At 36.9% G+C, this 13013-nt stretch overlaps 1 non-coding gene and 2 pseudogenes across 1 annotated transcript; all 3 read left to right on the top strand.

The window, feature by feature from the left end:
- Positions 1–300: 300 nt before the first annotated feature.
- On the top strand, positions 301–505 carry LOC147548417 (small nucleolar RNA U3; annotated as a pseudogene).
- Positions 506–6748: 6243 nt separating this feature from the next.
- TRNAM-CAU (transfer RNA methionine (anticodon CAU)) lies at positions 6749–6820 on the top strand. The gene has a single exon. It is a non-coding gene; the product is annotated as a tRNA-Met (tRNA).
- A 115-nt stretch (positions 6821–6935) lies between these two features.
- LOC147548415 (small nucleolar RNA U3) lies at positions 6936–7078 on the top strand (annotated as a pseudogene).
- Positions 7079–13013: the final 5935 nt, after the last annotated feature.

The raw sequence follows: 13013 nt of genomic DNA, 5'->3' as shown, positions 1-13013 counted from the left end.
AACCTATGAACTTGACTGGTAGAAAGTCAGGGGTGCCAATAGAAATCTCATGGGCAACACTAGGGAGGAGGATCGGTGTGGAGTTGAAGTTGGTGTTAAAACTAAAGATTATATATTGTTTTGTTCACAAATGTAACAAGAATCCCATAACCCACAGGTCTCAAGATCAAAACCTGGCTCTGATATTTTTTTATTCTATTTTTCCTAATTTAAAGTATTCTAATGTGAACTTTTAACCCCACATCAGCTAAGGAGAAATCGATCCTCTTTGTTATAAACAGACGAATCTCATTAGATGACACGATTACTTGAACAAGATTTGTTCTATAGGATCGTACATCTGTATCCTTGATTTCTAAGGAGACAAGAACCTAAGTATGGTCGATGAAGCATGATCGTCCCGATCAGAGCGTGATTAATAGTTGAGTTGTGATCTATCATAATCCATAGATGATCGTTCTCAGTTCTTCCTTGGATAGCTGAGATGGTCGAACTCCCCCAAATTTTTTCTGCCCTAGGTGTTCTAGGGTTCCTAAAATTAGTGATTGCTTTGCTTTACTTCATTGTTCCTTTTTAATTTCTTTCTTCAGATTTTGATGTCAACTGATTTTACTAGAAAGAGTTATAACTTGCAATATCTGACAAATATCATGGGACATCAAAAATCCTACATGTAGGCATAAGATTTTTACTTACTGCCAGTGTTCAGTGACATTTACTTATTTGATTAACGATTATTGACCTCAATTTATTTGTCCGAAAGGATCCGTCGATTCTTTTATGGTTCAGCTTCTTATGTGAGTTTGCATAGTAATGTTTGCAGAAGTTCACACATATTATGGAAGATTGGTTTGTACGATTTTGATAAGTTTTTACATGGAGGCAAGACTAAATAACATTGACGTGTTTATCTAACCAAGACCTTAGGCCCAATTTTCTGATTTTGTTTGTATACTTTATGATGGATAGTTTGATCTTTCACATTTCATGGTAGAAGAGTAGAAGGACTATCTCTTTTCTTTATTTGTTTATATTATCCCTTAAAGGAGATGACCTTATGTATGAAAACAGTCATTCGAGAAAATGAAGAAGCTTTTCTTGCATTTTGTGTTAGATCCAATTAGTACTAGTGTGTCATCGGCTGGAGCATCTTTGCAGCTTGAGATGGTTGTTTAGTTCTCTTTGAAAATGTAAGCTTATTTGTGATACTTTTTGTTATCAAAATATTATTAAAAATCAAATAATAAAATCAAAAATTAGTTGAGCAATAAAATAGTAGGTTAAAGAAGAAAACTTATCTTTTTTTTTTTTTTTGCAGAGCTTAATTAAACAGTAAGTGTACCAATCTCAGATAATGAACCTGCAAGTAGACAGTAGAACAGTAATGGTGGAACAGAGGCATAAGTTAGACTCGCTGTCTTGAAGACTTTAAACGCCCTACTACCGTAGTATCTGATATTGCTTTTGCAGTATGAGAGCGCAGTCCCCTAGGATTCGACTATTCCTTATCAAAACTTGAAGAAGCAAACTTCAATTCTGATCTCCTGACCTTGACATAACTATAACAAAGAGAAGAGTAAATACTGAGAGAGAGTTAGAAGACGATTATTGTTTTCTATGTTTCTTTCCTTTTGGGAGTTTTCCCTATTTATAGAGTGGGGAAACTTGATCAGACGACTTTAGGTCGTTTTGATCCAACAGTGGAACATAACCAGCCAGTACACACGTACTTGGACAATTTCCATTAGCCAGTAGTAGGAAGAGGAAGTCAGAGAAAATTACGTACTGGATTGTTTTCACTACCCAGTAGTGGGAGGAAAACGTCATAGAAAAATAAGGCAGTTCTCTGGTAGACCAAGACCAAGTCCAAGTCCAAGACCAAAGCCAAGGTCGAGTCCGAGACCAAGTCTGAGTCCGATACCAAGTCCGAGTCCGAGACCGAGTCCGAGACCGAGATTGGGAGAATGTTACTGTGACTTTGGAGCATTCAAAAACTTTCTCTCAGTTACTGCGGCCTTGGAGCATCAAAAACATTCTCTCAGTTAATTAGATTTGTCTTGAAGACCAACATTGTTTTGATTAAATAAATCATTTTTTTAATCTTTATTTTTCATCTCCAACTTTATTTCTGACCACCACAATTTCTCTCTCTTTCATCTCTATCTCTTTATTCCGACAAATGAGACCCTCCGCCATGACAACCGATTTGATTTGGTGGTGGTGGTCTGAGGTAGGGGTGGGAATCGGGCGGGTATGGGCACCCGCGGGTAGTTTTGAGTCAGGCTCGGGCGGGTCGGGTAAGTTTCTCCTCTGCCCGCTCGGGTTTTCGGGCGGACTCGGGCGGGAATTTCACAAACTTCTCATGCTCAAAGCCCGCCCAAGCCCGTTTAAATATCCGGGTGAAACAGGCATCGGGTGATCGGGTATCTGGTGGTTTGAAAAGTGTAAACTAACAATACCGAAAAAATCGATATCAAATCATCACAAATCTTAAAAAATCAAGCATAGAAAGAAATAATCATTACACAAGAGATGATCACAACTGGTATAGATCCATATATATTGTAAAACCTAGATCTGCAAATTAGTTTCTCGAAAAATAGCAAAGATCAAAGTTCATTATTTTAAATTACAACAGATCAATCTCACTTTCTTTCTCTGTATGCATATTTTTCTCTCTTTCTCTCTGTACATCTCCCTCTCTGTCGCATAATATGCATATATACAAATCATTACAACTTATAGAAAAAAATGAACTTTGATCTTTGCTACAGAGAAAGAAATTTAAGATAGTTTCATAGCCTTCTTCATAAACCACTAGAAATGATCTACAGAAAAATACAAATTTAAGATTGTTTTATAACCTTCGTCATATTTTGTTCTTCAGTCCGTATGTTGCTTCATTCAAAATCTATAAAAACTATAAGTAGATGGATAAATCTTAGATTCTGATCTGGCTTCATGAAAGAGATGAGTGTGTTCCACCGAAAAAAGTACAACAAACCATTAGGTTTCAAGAAAATGATGAAATGTTAGAAAGATGAGAAAGAAGATGTTGGAGAGCCAAAAGATGAGAGGAGTTGTTGCCGCTAGAAGACAGTAGAAGGCAGAAATGAAGAGATAAGGGTTGAATTTGATTCCTCTACTTATATATATTAAACCTAATAATCTCACGGTTGTAATTCATGACCCTAAAAGGGACGGTGATCCTTTATGAATACTCTCTCGGGTAGTTAAATCGGGCGGGTTTTTCGGGCACCCATCGTATATGCCCGAGTTGTATCGGGTGTGGACGGTACCTCGGGTAAGGGTTTATACCCGAGCCCGCCCACAAAAACTCGTCGGGCGGGCGGGTGCTGCCCACAACGGGTAGCGGGGCCCCACGGTTGATCTTGGGCTCGGGTGCCCGTGGTCGGGTTCGGGCTTACGGGTTTTTTTCCCACCCCTAGTCTGAGGTATAGTAAGTGGCGTTTGAATGGGTGAGATGAATTACAGAATAAAAAATAAGCAAGCAGATTGTTGGACTCAAAACAAATTTGTCCAAATTTAATTGATGTGAGGCTTTATGTAATAATATGGTATGCCCCACATCCATCTATTACTGATCAAAATACATAAAAGAAAGAAAAAGAACCAATAACTCCATTATCCATGCAATTTTTCATACTTCCTTTACAAAGTCAACAATAAGATGTCTCCACAACTATAAGAAAAGCCCTAGAAAAAGGACTAAATCTTCTTCTTATGTTACTGCTTTTAACTTCAAAAATTAGAACCAAAACTTCCCAAAGGGTTCATTAAGGGGAAAATATTGAAGAAAAAATTGAACACCCAGATGTGCAATCTTTGAACTAAATTTTCAACAAACTTAGAATATTGTCGAAAAATAGAAAGTGGTTTCTCTTGATTAGAGCTATTAAACTTAACAATTCTACAAATCTAAAGAACAGTAAATCAATATGTATTAAAAACTTAAACCATTTTAGAAGGCAATTTCTTGTTTGAGGGGTTGGGTCATTGGTCCAAAAAGGGGGCCAAAATGAAAATCCCACCCAAAGTTGCCTAAAAATAAAAGGGAGGTCCAATGTGTCAGTTTGGGGGGTCAAAATTACGTAGAGGGCCCTTAGAAAATAAAGTATTTACCGTTCATGTCATAGAAAATTACAAAATTGCCATCGAAAATTCTCGGGAAACGATTTTTTTTCTGAAAAATAATCTGACAACCCGTCCATCAGAATCTGTACTGTTCAGAAAATTACGAAACAGCCACCGAAAAATTCCCGGGAAACGAAATTTTTTTCGGAAAATTATTTTATTTACTGGAAATTTTTTTCTGTACTAGACATTTTTGCTGGGCGGGAATTTGAAATTTCGTAAAAAAATTTGAAAATTTGGGCGGGAATTTGAAATTTCGTTTGAAAATTTCAAAACTTCGAAAAAAAATTTTGTGACCGGGAAATTATTTTATTTACTGGAAATTTTTTTCTGTACTAGACACTTTTGCTGGGAGGGAATTTAAAATTTTCAAAAAAATTTGAATATTTGCCCGGGAATTTGAAATTTCGTTTGAAAATTTCAAAAAAAATTTGAAAATTGGAATTTTTTGTGTACGGGAAATTATTTTATTTACCGGGAAGAGATGGTTTGTTGGGCGGGAATTTGAAATTTCGTTTCAAATTTTCAAAAAATTTTGAAACTTTGAATTTTACGTGTACTGGTAAATTATTTTATTTACCAGACATTTTTTTTTTCCAGGAAAACGTCAGCATGTCCCGTCCAAGGGCAAGAGGGGAATAAAAAAAAAACTGACATTTGGACCTGCAACTAATTTTTGGGCAAGAGTGGATTATTTTTGGGTTTACCCCCCAGATTTTGGACTGTTGACTCAAAAATCCTTTCTTGTTTGCGCATATTATCATTCAAGCTCATAATTCTAAAACAAACCTATGAACTTGATTTTTTTTTTTTGAGAATACAAAAAAGAAAAAACAAGCAACTAAATATTACAAGAAATAAAAGGCGGGAGGGTGTTCCAGATCTTCCGTTGGTTGTTCTTTCTTCCCCATTTTGTTCTTTCTTCCCCATTTTGCCACTGCATCAGCTATCGAATTGTTCATTCTGGGAGTGTAGGAGAACTTGATGTTCGTGAATTGATTCTTCAAGTGTAGGATCTCGGTTAAGTGTTTTTTGAACTGCCATTGAGTAGTGTAACTTTGATCTTCCAAGTATTTTATGACATTGAGGTTGTCGCTCTCGATATAAACATGGAGAATTTTGAGATTGATCGCCCAATGGAGAGCAAATTTGATCGCTAAACATTCACACTCTTTCGAATTTTGGCCTCTGATTGAGTCTGCAAGGGTCGATATAAAGTTGCCTTGAGTGTCGAAAATAATACATCCAATTCTTGCCGGCTCTGATAGGTTAGTGAAGGAGGTGTCAGTGTTGATTTTTAGAAATGGTGTCAATGGAGGGCTCCATTGGTGTTGCTTTGGTTCTTTGACTTTAGTGGTTATCTTTAGTGGTACTGTTGAAGAAGCTTTAATAATATGAATAGTCTGCAAGGAGATTGTTTTTGGACGTGAAGCATGCTTCACATCTAGCTTTCCAGATAAACCGTAGTATTTTAGCATAAAAATTGGTTAGCTCCTCATCTAGATCCTTCCAAAGAAGAATCCATTGTTTAACCAAAGGGATATGATACGTCGGGACCTGAAAATAAACCATATTATTTTGGCATAGTGACACTGCAACAGAGTATGATATGTTGTTTCGTTAGCATCACAATTCATACAAGAAAAAACATTTCCAATAAATTTAGTTATTTTATCCTTCACTGAAGGCTATTAGTACAACATTTTCACAGAAATAAATTTATTCGTGACATCGAGTTAAGGTTCCAAATATGATTCCATTTCGTAGATTCGTTATTATACTCATTTATGTTGGTTCTGATATAGTGATACATGGATTTAATGGTGAAGTTTCCTGATTTGTTCAGTGGCCATCTAGTTGAATCCTCGTTGTTAATCTGCAAGTTGATACTCATAATAACATTTTTAATATCAGAGGTAAGACAATAGTTAATAATATTCTTATTCCATTCATTAGTGGTAATCAGCTGACTACCCCATGTTATTTCGACATTCCCGGTGTTGGGTATGGGCGGCGGGTGGTTAGGGATCCAATGCTCAAGCCAGATATTAACTTGCGTACGTTTATTGATGTCCCAGAAGATAAGGTTGGCCACTTGATCATAATTTTTGCGGATGGACTTCCAAGGCCACAAGTGATTGAAGCTGGGAGGGGTTAGGTTTAGGAACTTTCGGGAAATATTTAGCTTTCAGAATACGAGCCAAAGTTCTTGGGGATTTTTTATCATCCTCCAAACTGACTTGCTGAGGAAAGCCTGGTTATCAATGTGCGGATAACGGAACCCCAACCTCCTAGTTTGCGAGATTTCCAAATTGGAGGACCAGTTGATGGTGTGGATGGTTTTGGTTTTTCCCCCACCAGAAAGACCTTTGCAAGGTCTCAATGCAGTTGCTTATGTCTTTTGGAATGACGAAGCATTGGTATAGCAATATAGATACTGTCAATTGTTTATATAAGTGAAGCTATATAAGTGAAAGTCAGGGGTGCCAATAGAAATCTCATGGGCAATAATAAGTAGGAGGACCGGTGTGGAGTTGAAGGGGGTGCTTAAAACTAAAGGTTATATATGGCTTTGTTCACAAATGTAACAAGAATCAGAGTGGCGCAGCGGAAGCGTGGTGGGCCCATAACCCACAGGTCCCAGGATCGAAACCTGGCTCTGATATATTTTTAACCCATTTTTTCTGATTTAAAGTATTTTAATGTGAGTTTTTAGCCTCACATCAACTTAGGAGGAAACATTTCTCTTTCTTATAAACAAATGGATTTCATTATATAGCACGACCTTACTTGAACAGGATCTGTTCTATAGGACCGTACATCTGTATCCTTGATTTTTAAGGAGACAAAAACCTAAGTCTGGTGGATGATCGTTCTCAGTTCTTAGTATAGCTGAGATGGTCGGTCGATTGTCTGACAGACTCCCCCATATTTTTTCTTCCCTATGTGTTCTAGGTTCCTAAAATTAGTGATTGTTTTGCTTTACTTTGTTCCTTTTTAATTTCTTTACTTCAGATTTTGATTTCAACTGGTTCTACTAGAAAGAGTTATAACTTGCACAATCTGATAAATATCATGGGACATCAAAAATCATACATGTAGGCATAAGTTTTTTACTTACTGCCAGTGTTCAATGACATTTAGTTATTTGATTAACGATTATGGACCTCAATTCGTTTGTCCGAAAGGATCCGCCAATTCTTTTATGCTTCAGCTTCCTATGTGAGTTTGCATGGAGTAATGTTTGCAAAAGTTCACACATAATATGTAAGATTAGTTTTAACGGTTTTGATAAGATTTTACATGGAGGCAAGACTAAACAACAGTGACATGTTTATTTCACCAAGACCTTAGGCCCAATTTTCTGATTATGTTTGTATAGTTTGTGATTGATAGTTTGATCTTTCACATTTCATGGTAGAAGACTAGAAGGACTATCTCTTTTCTTTATTTGTTTATATTATCCTTTGAAGGAGATGACCTTATATATGAAAACAATCATTCGATAAAATGAAGAAGCGTTTCTTGCATTTTGTGTTAGATCCAATCAATACTAGTGTGTCATTGGTTGGAGCATCTTTGCAGCTAGATATGGTTGTTTAGTTCTCTTTGAAAATATAAGTTTATTTGTGATACTTGTTTCACAATTTTAATTATCGTAAGTATAATAGAATTAACCGTTTTCGCTAGTGTTTCAGGTCTAACATTTGGAAGTTGGAGCATTAGTTTCTATAAGGGACATTGGCCGTGTCAAGGTTGAAGCTTGTCCAAGTGAGTTTAATGAATAAATTGGTCTCTGTTGTCGACTTTGAATTGAAATGTTATGTCGATATGACTATTATATGTGGGTTGAATCAATTATCATCATGTTGAGTACAAATCAATAAGCAAGGATGATTCAAAAATTACTAAATATTTAACGTTCCAAAATGAGAGTAATTAGGTGTCAGATTTCGCTAGCGAAATACCATCAGCGAGGGAAACCTTTAATTGTATAAATACTAATGGAGGTTGACCAAATCAAAGGATTATCGTATCATTATCGGATTTACAACTTTGTCACATAAAATCCACGATGACACGTATATAGCTAAGTTTATAAATTTTTACAGCGATGAATAAGCGTGCCTAAGCATCCTACCTTTGTCGAGGAAGGGTCAACTCGCATCACCTCGAGCTCCCTTTTGTTTCATGATGTCGGTATCTATTTCCTACCTATGCATGGGAAGAAATTCCAAAGTTAAACCACATAAATTCGTGATTCACAATAGAGATATCAAATGTTGTCACATGTAGCTCATGATCTCGACGGTTGGCAGTGATATGAGATAATGACACACGAGGACAATCATTTGATGATGAGACGAAACTCTGTCGTGAAAGGTTTGACCCTTATTTCATTGTTTGATGTGTCAACATATTGAGCCACCCCACCGCCACAACTTTGACAATATGAATGTTCATTGGAAGATAGTCGATTGTACAAGTGCACATTTCATAGAGTCCTTTAAGCTTCTAAGATTGGGAGTTGTCTCAAATCATTGGGGTTTTTGTGATCCAATATCCGGGGGTGCTTTGTTTTGCATATGAACTATTTTGTTTGATTATGTGTATATGGATATGTTCAACTTCAAATGATTGGTTTTGCTTCAAATTAACTTTTATGTGTGATTTTTGTGTTTATGGATCAATTAGAAGTGTGAGAGAATCAACCTACTGTTAACATAAAATGTTATGTTTCAGTCAAACTAATAGGTGATTGAAAATAAATTATAGTATGGTAGCGCACAAACTACTGTCTTTTTAAATATGTGTATTATGTCTTCCAAAAAACAAGTGGTATGAAACAACCTGCAGCTGGTGAACCTGAGTGTGATTCAACTCTTACTTTGTTGATCACAAACCTAAGGGGAGATGTAAAGACTAAACTAATAAGTGAAACTGAGAGTAACTGTTGAAGCTATAAAACCTAATAGGAGAGTATTTTGATCTTGATCACCGGCAGTTAGTGTCGGTAATCGGAGATAAGGGACCCCTGACCCAATCGCAGGGAATTTCAATCTCACCAGCTTCCAACTTAACCATCTCCTTCACCTTCTTAAACAAAATCCACCATTAACATCTTCAATTTCTAGAGAGAGAAAGTGGATCTAAGGTTGGATATTCTCTTGTAACTATAGGATCACAACCGTAAGAGGTTAATCGACCAGAAGGATGAAGATGTTTGAAGTTTTTTAAGCGATTGGTGTTGTCTGTGATCTTTTGTTTTGCTGTTTTTTATGGTTTTTATGCATCCACATCTCCTTCTCTTAAGATCTATTGATATCTCACTCCTAGTTGACTGATTTCCTTAGATCTATACTATTTCCTAGTAGTTCCTTTTCTTTTCTTTGAGGGTTTATCCTTGGTTTGTTAATTAAAATTTCTTTGGTGAGATTGCTTGTTATGATTAGATAAGTCTCTACACCTGATCCTTCTTTGATGTGGAGTAAAGTTATGTGCAATTCATCTTTCTGATTTCAATCAATCGATTGACCAGCTTAGAGTCCTCTTTGACTCTCAATCTCTTCCTTTAGAGAAGATCGGTTCAACCATTTCAGGGTCGTCTTGATTGTGTTCATTCAATCCAGTGGTCGACGGCAAGATTGCAGCTTCCCGTTAATTCTTTCCTCCGAGATACGTCATTTTTACTTGGCTGACGTCAGTTTATTGGAAACCAAACTTTTCTCACAATTACTGTTCCCCGTCATGCCTGAGTATTTTAAGGTTTTTCTACCTTCTCACGTTTCCCAACAACTGTCAGGTGGCCTTGGACTACAATTTCTAAGCATGACAACAAAGGGCTTTTTGTTTCGAGGCACGTTACTTATTCTGGGGCCAATTCCTATTTTCAAGTGTGAGGTTGGGTCCACTTATCTATTAGGCATTCCTTTCGACCCGGGAGAGTCCAGGGGGGTCTGGCTTTTATTCCTTCTGGGCCGGCCTTTTGACCCGGGCAAGAAAATTTCAGACTTCTTGGAAATGTTTTGGGTTCCTCCTATTTCGGCTAGCACTGGTTTAGTAGCCTCAGCTTTGACCTCAATTCTCACTAGATATGCTTCTCTGCCTCACCTTCCACCTTCTACAGCTTGTCTGCATTATTTTGCTGTCTTTGTTGAGTCTTTTGACTCAGACTTCTTCAGCGACCCTATTTACCAGGTGTTCGATCGCAATCTCTTCAGGTTGTGGTGGGACAAGACTTCTATATCGAGAGAATACTGGGGGGTAATCCTGGAATATGTTGATTCCGCCTTTAAGAAATCGCAAGGCTTCTTTGAAGCTCTGATTTTCTTTTTCCACTTGGTTCTTCGGGTGTGCTCTGAACTGAATTTGATTGTGAAGTGGTGGTCATGGGTTAGACTGTTAGTTAGTGGCTACTTGCAGGAATGGGAGTCACGTTCCGCCAACCGGGTCTCAATCTGGCCATTTTATGGGGAGATGGTTCAGTTTCATTGGGTATGGTTCTTTATGATCGTCTTTGGAGTACCAATCCTTTCCACTTACTATTGCGGAGAAGGATGTCAACTGTCGAAGACACAGAATGAAGAGAATGGGTTAAATTATAAATGTAATAGTTGTTTCTTCATATCTGTACCCCACTGTTCAGTGTTGTATCGTTTCATGTTTCATAAATAATACAATGGTACCACTTGTTTAACAAAAAAAAAAAACAACCTGCAGTATGTTAGAAAGAAAACAACTATTTCTTATATACAAATATACAACTAGGTGTATATTTTAAGTATTCTTATATACAACTAGGTGTATATTTTACCTTCGAAAAAATGAAAAGAAAATTAGAAAGAAAAAGAGAGAATGTTAAAGAAAAACAATTTTGTGTTGGTGACAAATAATAGTATGTATTAACAAAAAACCAAAATTAAGAACAAAACGTTCACAAAAATGAAAAATGTGCATCGTAAACTATGGTGAAAATCAATCCAAAGAAAGATTGGAATTTTTTTTCTTTTAGACTTAATTTAAGGACTTGGACCTGCATATTATATCTAGATTTGTTATTTTTTCTTTATCATTTTCTTATTAAGCTATATCTAAAAAATAATTTGGACCAAACATACTAGTGTATTTGGAATAATCAAAAGGGGATATGGGAGAGAATGTAAAGAAAGGAATGTGGCCACCATTAGTCCATAGTGATCATCCCCACTAATAAAAAAACACCCACTAATAAAAAAAACACCCACTAAAGAACAATAACTATTTCATGGCAGTAGATCCATAAACTATGCAGAAATGGTGTCTAGCTACTCATGAGCCTAATGTAATCATATGTCACCAACATAATTTACAGGGTTGTATCAAGGGTGCCTCTGTAGGCGCCTCCCATAATTGTTATTGGGCTTTCAAGAGATTTCGACCATCGTCAATTTTCGACAACTGTAGGCGCCACCCTCTCGGACTGACAAGTCCAGTGAAACTGATGCTAAAGATTTGCTTAAGGGTGATGCTTAAGGTTTGATTTGCTTAAGATTGAAAAACTGAGAGAGAAAGAAGCAGTGACGAAGAAAAAAAATAAGGGTCGCGTGGAGGGCGTGTTGGACCGTATGGGGTGCGCCTATAGACAAAAGTCCCAAAAACAATTTTAGGAGGCGCCTATAAAAGTTCCCTTGTATCAATCCACTTGGAGAGTTGGTGTTATGTGTCATGTATAATCCCATAACAATCAACTTACAATAGTTCCTTCCCTTTGTGGCACTGTTCAATTTGATTTTTTAATCTTATTGGATCTTCCTACCTTTAATCTCATCATATCTGTATCATTCTGTTGACTTAGGTGTTGTTTGTTTTTTAGTTTTTTCAAATGTGAAATCTAATTGCAACCCAATTCAGATTTCAGATGTTTGTTTTTAAATTAAAGAAAATCTGAAAATTTATTTGATTTTCGTCATTGTCTGAATTGGTTGAAAAAGATGCCACATATTTCAGACTTCAATACAAGTCTGAAACATTGGTCCAACATCTGAAATTTGTCAAATGACGCTCTTACCCCTGTGGTTCTAATTAAGTCCTTTGTCTTTAATTAAATATTTCACCATCTGCCAACAGTACCTCCACACCGACCACCCACCACCACTACACCAAAAACCACCACCAGACCACCAAAACCACCAGACCACCAAAACCACCAGTACTACACCATAAACCACCAGTACTACACCAAAAACCACCAGTACTACAGCAAAAACCGCCACTAAACCACCAGTACTACACCAAAAACCACCACCAAAAACCACCACCAACCCACCAAGACCACCGTACTACACCAAAAACCACCACTTGACCACCAAAACCACCAGTACTACACCAAAAACCACCACCTGACCACCAAAACCACCAGTACTACACCAAAAACCATATCACCCCACCAACATAACACCATCACATACCAGACCACCACCACCAAATATCAAGATTCAGACTAGCACCACAACACCACCATAGCACCACCACCACAAAGTTCTTGTTTTAGAAATAGAAAGAAGATAGCTACAAGAGCGGTAGATTAAACTATCATGAAACAGCACAACTATACTACTTGCATGTACAACCCCCACCATAAAATCCATATAAACCCCAACATCTACCATTTCCATTGTCTTCATGACTTCCCTTATAAAACCCCCAATAATATCAAGCGAGATTTGCAGAGAGACAAATAAAGTTAAATTTTGAAGTTTCTGTGAAGAGAGAAAGATCAAAGATCTTTAAAGAGATAGTTGAAGCTTCTACAGTTTGGGGGATTTTAAAAGTGGTTGATCATTAGAGAGAGAGACAGAGAGAAGGGAGAGAGAGAAAAA

This window comes from Eschscholzia californica, unplaced genomic scaffold (assembly GCF_041429995.1).
Source record: "Eschscholzia californica isolate CP2 unplaced genomic scaffold, dmEscCali1.0.p SCAF_3, whole genome shotgun sequence".
Classification (NCBI taxonomy): Eukaryota; Viridiplantae; Streptophyta; class Magnoliopsida; order Ranunculales; family Papaveraceae; genus Eschscholzia; species Eschscholzia californica.
Note: the sequence above shows the minus strand (reverse complement) of the source record. Positions and strands in the feature narration are given on the sequence as shown.